General features: G+C 42.2%; 1 long non-coding RNA gene across 1 annotated transcript; it reads right to left on the reverse strand.

Moving 5' to 3' along the window:
- Positions 1 to 1,003: 1,003 nt before the first annotated feature.
- LOC117363301 lies at positions 1,004 to 4,821 on the reverse strand. The gene is made up of 2 exons (XR_004540020.1): positions 4,034 to 4,821; positions 1,004 to 1,257 (listed from the first exon to the last, which is right to left on the reverse strand). It is a non-coding gene; the product is annotated as an uncharacterized LOC117363301 (long non-coding RNA).
- Between the last annotated feature and the right edge of the window lie 4,690 nt (positions 4,822 to 9,511).

Genomic DNA, 9,511 nt, shown 5'->3' on the forward strand with positions numbered 1-9,511 from the left:
TGATATTGAGTAAAGATTAAAGACAACTGAGATAGTATAAAGGATGACTTCCGATGTCAGTCAAGCTAACTTTGGCGTTCGGCGGCCCAAGGCGCCTATGTAGGCTTGATTCTAATGCCTTTTATTTAGGCACTGGTAGGCGCCTCGACCTTGCCATTTTCACCATTTCGAATAGCGTTCTTCGATTAACTTAGGCAACGATAGGGCCTAAACTTTAGGCGCCGGTTTTCGAATTTCCCCTTTAGTGCACAACTGTTAGGGAGGTGCACATGTGGGAAGAGCATGGGCTTGTCATGTTCATGTCCCCAACTGACATACTATCAGTTGCGTGCATTGCATGGTCCTCTTAGACATGCCCGCTTACACCACCTATTGAGTTCTCATAAGTAGGTGTACCTAACTTTTAGCACATTGATGTGACATGGCACTAATATTCTATAATGGCTTAGGTGTACCCTTAAGCAGTTATAGAACTGGTGCTAAGCATGCCCCTCTGTGGCACATAAAAATGGTTCATAGACAACGGCGCGAAAGACAAAAGCGTGCGCCGACAATTGAGCGCAGCGCGCGCTGCCCGCGCCGCTCTAAATTACAGTTTTTAGGGGCTCCGACGGGGGATTTTGTTGGGGAACCCCCCCAGTTTACTTAATAGACATCGCGCCGGCGTTATTGGGGGTTTGGGGGGTTGTAACCCTCCACATTTTACTGTAAACTGAACTTTTTCCCTAATAACAGGGAAAAAGTGAAGTTTTCAGTAAAATGTGGGGGGTTACAACCCCCCACACCCCCCACAACGCCCCCACAACGCGGTGCGATGTCTATTAAGTAAAGTGTGGGGGGGTTCCCCCCCACGCCCCCCTGTCGGAGCACTAAAAACAGTAATTTAGAGCGGTGCGGCGGCGCGTGCTGCGCTCAATTGTCTGGGCGCGCCTTTGTCCCGGCGCGCTTTTGACCTGACACCCATAAAAATTAGCAAACAAGAAAACAGAGCAAAGCTTCAGGAAAATGTTCAGGGTGCAGGAATTTATTGAAACGACAAAAATCTTAAAACAAATACATAAGCTACATTAAATGGTATCCAAAGAACTGGTCCTGAGATTCATGTGGACCGGACCCGACACGGTCCGTGTTTTGAAGAAACACTCCTTCCTCAGGGGTCCCAAATGTTGGTATGTAGAGTATCAGAAAACCAGATTGGATGAAATAAACAAAATAAAAAATAAAGAGGCGTAGAAATCTCCTGTGTGAGGCGCTGCACTAGGAAACACAAAGTGTGGAGTTAGAAATTAGCACCAATTAATAGAATTACCACCATGGCTTCTCTGCTTAGTTTGAGGATGGGGTTCAAGGCATAGCAAGGTTATAGTTGCGGGGGAGGAGGGAGGAGAAGAGAAACCGAATTGGGGGGAGGGGACAGCGCAAATGAGATAAATGCAAGATCTTGAATGTAGCCTAGGGATGTGCATTTGCTTGAAATGACATATCCCATGTCATTTTATGTTGTTGGCAAATGAAAGCAAGAGGAAAAATCCCCAACACCTCTGGGGTTCTATATTCAAAGCTATTTAAGTGGACAGGAGAGGCTAAGTGGCACCAATTGGCCATTTGGCAACAAGACCATACAGGGGTATTATGCGGCAGAGTCAGCGAGGAGTTGGCAGTTATGTGGCGTACCAAGGGCGGGGTAGGGGTGCGTACTGCCCCGGGTGCCATCCCTAGGGGGTTGCACAGCTGGCTGGCCGGGTCCAGAACCTCCCCCGCTGATCTAAACAGCACTTGCATCTCAGCGCGGCTGCCGTACTTATTACGAAGCAGAGTTGGTAGCCGTGAATTAAGTGCAGGAAGGTCCCGCGATGATTGCCATCTGCCGCTTCTGCTCTGGAAGGCGTAAGTTATGTCAGAAGGGGTAGACCGGCAGCCACAGTCATCCCGGACCCATTCCGCAACTCCCTGCGTCTGCCAGCCTACCCTCTCCTCGTCACTTACCTCTTCCGGAGCAGAGGCAGCAGAAGCAGTCATCGCGGGTCCTTGCTGATTTGGAAGGAGAGAGGAGCATAAAAGGGTGGTGGAAGGAGAGAAAGGGGGCACATGCTGATGAAATTGGTGTGCAGGAAAAGGAGAGAGAGACATAAGGGGGAAGGATACTGGATGGAATTGGGTTGGAGGGAAAGAAAGGGGGCATTTGCTCATGGAATTAGTGTGCAGGGAAAGGGGAGAGAGACATAAAGGGGAAGGATACTGGATGGAATTGGGTTGGAGGGAAAGAAAGGGGGCAGATGCTGATGGAAGTGGGAGGAAGGGAGAGGAGATTGTGAAATGCCAAACCATGGGGGTGTGGGATAGGTAAGGGAAGGAGAGGAGAGGAGAGATGCCAGACCATTGGAGGAGGGAAGGGAAGAAGATGGATGCCAGACCAATGGGGGTGAAGGGAGAAATGGAAGGAGGAGGCATAAAGTTTCTGAAAGGGGAATAGAAGGAGAGAAGTTGCCATATAGAAGAGGCAGAGAGAGGATAGACAGTGGATGAAAGGAAGAGAGTGACAAGAAGATGAGGAAAGCAGAAACCAGAGAAAACAAAGTAGAAAAAAATTTCTATTTATTTATTTATTTATTTATTTTTGCTTTAAGGGAGATGCATCGCTGTTTCTGTGGTGTTGCATTGTATGCAGAGTCAAGCTTCTTGGTGGTTCAATTTAACCTTTGTCTACGTATTTCTATTTTATCCCCCCTTTTACAAAACTGTAGAGCGTTTTTTAGCACCGGCCGTGATGGTAACAGCTCTGATGCTCAGAATTCTATGAGAGTCTGAGCTTTTACCACCATGGCTGAAAACCACACTACAGTTTTGTAAAAGGGGGAGGGGTTAGTTTGTGATTACACAGTTTTCTGTTAGGATTGACTATGCAGGATTGATCTGTACTAGCCTGGCTTGTTTAGTTTTACAATGGGTGTATTGATCTACTGCTCACTGTAGTATGTAAGATTCTGCCTTTTCCTAGGTACATTTGTGTGACGTGTGGATTGTTACTAAAAATCATGTTTTTCATACAGATGGGGGGGTCAAAAAATGGTGGGCATCACATAGGCTAGGTATGCCAATGATGTGTGTGCTAGCAATATTCAATTCTAGTGCCCACATAGCTAAACGGATATATAGAACTACACAAAAAGTAATTTTAACTATCCCTGCTTAGCTATGTGGGTGCTAATTTTGAATACTGGTTGGCACCAGGAGAGGGTACCAGCCTAAAGTTTTCTGATCTTCCCATGTTCCCACCCACTTTTTCGAACAGCAATAAGCCTCCTTTCCAATCTCCCTCCATTCATCCCCCAGAACAGCAACTAATCCCCTTCCCATCTCCCTGAAACAGTAAAAGATTTCTCCTTCTGAATCTCTCTCAAACCCTCCCCCCCCGAACTCCAACAGACTCCTCCTTCCAACCCCCCACCCCCACGCACTGAAATTGCAACAAATTGAAGTACTGCAAAACTGCTCCTGGCATCTCCTCCATTCACTAAACACACTTCTACTTGTCATCAAAAAATAAAACAGGTACACGCATGCATAGGCAGTGGAATGCTATTTTGTTAGGGGGGCCCCCGCAAGCTCTGCCCCAGACCCCACCCCATAATAGTACTAATTGTAATACCTTTTTTTTCCATTCATTTTCCATATATACACACAATATAATCTTATTAACAATACATAAAGGTTAACCATAAAATTAAACTACGCAAAGCACACTGTATGTTTCTCAACATTCATTTCTACCAGAACATCTGGCCTTGGTCACACATGCAGAACACAGATAACTCCTATGCAAATACAGGACCAGAAACTAAAGTACTAATATATACAAACAAAACCCTAAGATGTAAGATTCTGCATGCAGTACATCCCCCCCCCCCCCCCCCCCGAGAAATAGAAACAAATGCATTTCTCCCTGAACAATGCAAAATATAGGCAGCAGATGTAAATTCTCAAAACTGACACAATTCAATCACTAAATTTAAAATAAAATCATTTCCCCTACCTTTGTTGCCTGGTGATTTTGGTTTTCAAACCATCTTTCCCAGTCTCTGGCTGCACTTCCTTCTGTCTGTGCTCTTAACTGTGTATCCAGGGCCACCTTATCCATTTGCTGGTTTTCTCTCCTTCACTTTCTGCCATACATCCATCTTTAGTCAAAAAAGATTCAGGGTAAAGGTGTAAAGATACCTCAAAAAGAAAACAGGCAGTGAAATATTTTGTATATAATATCAGAGCACTACCCAAAAAATTACCTAAATAAAGCTTAAATCTTCTATACATATGTAAAGATCAGCTCAGAGACATGGAAGGGTTTTTTCAGAAGGTAAAAAACCCCTATTTTGCCACCTCACCACTCAATCATTGCTAAATCTTTCAACGTGCACACGTTTCGTGCTCCTGCTTCAGGAAACCAAATAGCATTAGAATACAGCCACACTCAACTAAATGTACTAGGCGGCAGAGAATACTCTAAAACTTTAAAGCAGCTCAAATCTTCAATCAGACGCTCTCACAAGTCACAAGTCTCATCCATCCATCTTTAGCATTAACTTTTAACATTCAACTTTCTTCCATTTTTCTGCTTTCTTCTCAAAATCTACTTTTCCATGCCTTCTCTTCCCATCTATCCATGTGTACTATCTCCTCCCTCTTTCTTCTCCCCTATTCACATCTATCCATAAGGAACATTTCTTTTTATCTATTCCCTGTCCCACCCATTGCTGTGAACCATCTCCTCCCCCTCCATCCCTATGCATCATCTCATCCCTCTCCCATTGTCAGACATCTCTATCTTCCCCTCTCATATGGTCTGGCATCTTTCTCCTCTCCTTCCCATAGCCTGAAATCTCTCTCTTCTCCCATGGTCTGGAATCTCTAACTCCTTCCCTCCCTCTTTCCGAGGTCTAACATCTCTCTCCTCTCCTTTCTGCGGACTGCATCTCTCTCCCCTCCTTCTCTTCCATTCTGTAGTCTGGCATCTCTCTCTCTCTCCTTCCCATTCCAGTGGTCTCTTTTCTTTGGATCATCATTCCTCCCTCCCAGTATAACATTTCTACCTCCCTCCTCTCCACCACTATCATGTCCAACAATTATTCCTCTTTCTTCCTTTCCCCATATACAGTACTCCCCCGATATTCATGGGGGTTCCTTCCAGGAACCCCCGCAAATCTTGAAAAACTGCAAATATGGTTTTTCGTGGGGGAGACTGGAGATGGCAGCGGGAGATGCAGGAGAGAGCAGACGGAGCACCGGCAAATGAAGGAAATCACTTGCTGTATGCTCCGACCGCCTCTTCCTCTACTAAATTCGGGCCTTTCCAATCAGGAGCTGCATGTATTCTTGTTAGAGTGATTCAAAGACAAGTGAGGAACAAGATACCCAGATGACATACCAAAAACTGATTTACAACAAATGCAAGAGAATTTAAACAAAATGCTAGATTCTATCAGTAACCAATGAAGTTTCTGATAAAAAGGAGTGATATGCTCCCATTTTTTTTAACCAAAAATGAGGCGAACAGCAGTATTCTGAATCACCCTCAATTTTTTAAGTTTGTAAGTCAGTAAGAGGAGTTTGAACTGTATTTGGAAATGTATGAGTTCTTGCCGGCTGCATCTCCATATAGAATTACTCCTTTTGTGTGGAATGTTATTTAATGTTATTTCGTAAGGGGATGGAAAAGGGTGAGAATGGGGAGGGTGAGACATATGTTAAAACTCATTGCTTGTATTAATTGTGAGACCAGTTCCAGAGGTAATATGCATTAATTGCAACATCATTATATTTAAGGCAAGCTCCAGAGGTATACAATTGTTAACTGCTTCTGCACTAAGAGCCATTGCTTTATTGAACGGTAACACATGCTGACTTACATTTAGGCATAGGCAACATAGACAACTGCCTAGGGTGAGCAATTTTAAGGTGCCAAATACCCAGATTAAAGAGGAACCTGCTGCCCTTGGTTTAGGGACATGCATTTAAATGAGCACCAATGTGACTTTCTAACCTCCTCCATCTCCACTCTTTCCACTCCTGTCTATGGATATCAGAATCATAAAATAAGTCCTGAGCATGTATTAATGTCACGGATGCTTTCCCTGCATGGAAACTATATAATTTTTCTATGTAAGACATTAACAAATATGTCCCCTGAGTGCCCGGCATGCAGTTTTAAGCCTAATCATGCATTCTAAGACAGTGTTTTTCAAGCTGTTCCTGGAATCTCCCCTAGACAGTCTTTGTTTTTTAGGATATCCACAATGAATTGAATATACATGAGATAAATTGACATGTATTGCCTCCATTGCAACCCTAAGAATAAAAGTAGCACTTTTTTCTCCCTTCAGGAAATGAACCAGTTTAATGATTATCCACTAGAGGGCAGTATAGCACTAAACAATTATCAGAAACTAGTAGGATTTGTTTGGGATTTTTTTAATGCTGTTTATTAGTGATACTGTAGACTTGCCACTGTTTTATCAGCAGGCAACAAAATTACAGGCAACTGTTTAAACTTGAAACGCAGGTGATATCTCTGCTTAACTTGTGACCCCCGAATCTCTATTTCAGTGGTTCTTAAACCTATCCTGGGGAGACCCCCAGTCAGTCAGGTTATCAAGATATCCCTAATGAATATGTATGAAGCAGATTTGAATATAATAGAGGTGACAGGAATGAAAATCTGCATCATGCATATTCATTAGGGATATCTTTAAAAAACAAATGGCTGGGGGTCCCCCAGGATAGGTTTAAGAACCACTGTTCTAGCTGAACAGTTTATGTTTGAGTAGTAGTTGCCTCTGCCTTGTTTGCTGTAATATTTATTTTATTTTTATTTATTTACATTCATTTGACATTCCACCTTTTCCAAGATAACATCATAAGACAGATGAAATAAAAGATATGAAATATGCTATGCAGAAAAACTACAGTAACATATTTAATATAGAGGAGCGTGTGGTGTGGAGGTTGGAGCTACAGCCTCAGCACCCTGGGGTTGTGGGTTCAAACCCCATGCTGCTCCTTGTGACCCTAGGAAAATCACTCAGTCCTCCATAGCCTCAGGTATATTATATAGATTGTGAGCCCACTGGGACAGATAGGGAAAATGCTTGAGTACCTGATTGTAAAACCACTTAGATAACCTTGATAGGCAGTATATAAACACCTAATAAAAACTTGGATGAACTAGCTCCACTACAAACCAAAACTAGAATCAGCAGAAGATCAGATCAATGGTTTGACAATGAACTACTCCTACTTAAAAGACAATGCAGACAACTAGAAAGAAAATGGAGAAAAACTAATCTAGATCACACGAAAACTGCTTGGAAAAAAAACGAACAAACAATATAAAATACTACTAAAGGACAAGAGAAAAACACATTGTACTAATCTAATAGGCACACAAACCCAAGATATCAAAAAACTATTCCAAATATTAAAAGACCTAACAGACACCAAACCCTACATGACCACTAACAATACCCCACCCCCCTCAGCCACCCTATTAGCAGAACACTTCAAGAACAAAATTACAAATGCAAGAGCCACCCTCAATTGTACCCCATCCTACCTAAACGAACTCACAGTTCTTCTCACAGATAAAGAATCAACTGCAGCTGACAGAACATGGTCTCAATTCCCCAACATACAATGGTATGAATTCAATAAACTCTACAAAAAGTACAGCCGCATATCCTGTGACCTTAACCACTGCCAATCATATCTCCTTACAACCTCCAGCACAAAATTCCGTACTCTACTTCTACAATGGATACAAACCATGCTAACTGACAGCCTTTTCCCAACTGACCTCAGCAAAATCATCATCACCCCAATCCAAAAAGATCCAAAAGGACCAACAGACCAACCATCCAACTACAGACCCATTGCCTCAATACCTCTATATGTCAAACTGACAGAAGGACTAGTAGCCAAACACCTCACCAACTATCTGGATGACCATAATATACTTCACCCAACGCAATCTGGCTTCAGATCCAACTTCAGCACAGAGACATTACTAGGCTCCCTCATTGACACAGCCAGGCAACACTTCAGCACAGGAAAAAAAATGTTTCTCATACAACTAGACTTTACCGCAGCATTTGACCTGGTAGACCATAACATCCTACTGCAAATCTTGGATGCAATAAGCATCTCAGATAAAATATACTCTTGGTTTGAAGGCTTCCTAAAATCCAGAACATACAGAGTAAAATCAGATAAAGAAAAATCTGAACCTTGGTCCAACCCTTGCGGCGTACCACAAGGATCCCCACTATCCCCTACTCTCTTCAACCTATACACTGCATCTCTCGGAACATACCTAGATAATCTAGGCATCACCACCTACAATTATGCAGATGACATTGCCATTCTCATATCTTTTGATCAACTAAAGACCGCCATGACAAACATACTACACCGAACACTAGAAACAGTAGCAACCTGGATGAAAGATCACAAACTGAAACTCAACACAGACAAAACTAAATTCATCCTCCTCGAAAACGCCAAAGTCCCAACCATAACTAATATAGAAATTAACACAATCAACTATCCCATTCAAATTACCATAAAACTACTAGGAATGACTATAGACCGATGCTGCACCATGCAACCACAAATAAATAAAACAATACAGAAATCCTTTGCAGTGATGAGAAACCTAAGAAGAGTCAGGAAATTCTTCGAAAAAACACAATTCCAGCTTATAGTACAATCCCTAATCCTAAATCTACTAGATTACTGCAACATCCTCTACCTCCCCTGCCCTGCTACAATGACTAAACAACTACAAACAATCCAAAATAGAGCTCTGAGACTCATCTACTCATTGAGAAAACATGACCATATTACAGAAGCACAACATCAACTCACATTGGCAATCAATTTTATGCTGCTTATCCTAGTAGTGGATTTCCCCAAGCCATCTCAACAATGGCCTATGGACTTCTCTTTTTGGAAATTAGCCAAACCTTTTTTAAACCCTGCTAAGCTAACTGATTTCACCACATTTTCAGGCAGTGAATTCCAGAGTTTAATTACTTATTAAGTGAAGAAATAGTTTCTCTGGTTTGTTTTAAATCTACTACTTAGTAGCTTCTTCACAAGCGTCCTAGTATTTTTGGAGAGTGAACAAGCAATTCACATCTATCCTTTCCACTCCACTCAGTATTTTATAGACCTCAATCATGTCACCTCTGTGTTGTCTCTTCTCCAAGCTGAAGAGCCCTAGCTACTTTAGCCTTTCCTCATAGAGAACTCATCCCAAACTTTTAATTATTTTCATTGCCCTTCTCTGTACCTTTTCTAATTCCACTATATCTTTTTTGAAATACAGTGACCAGAACTGCACACAGTATTCAAATTTTGGCCGTACCATAGAGCGATACAAGGGCATTATAACATTTTTATCTTTGTTTTTCATTCCTTTCCTGACAATTCTTAACATTATATTTGCTTTCTTAACCAC

Source organism: Geotrypetes seraphini, chromosome 7 (assembly GCF_902459505.1).
Source record: "Geotrypetes seraphini chromosome 7, aGeoSer1.1, whole genome shotgun sequence".
NCBI lineage: Eukaryota > Metazoa > Chordata > Amphibia > Gymnophiona > Dermophiidae > Geotrypetes > Geotrypetes seraphini.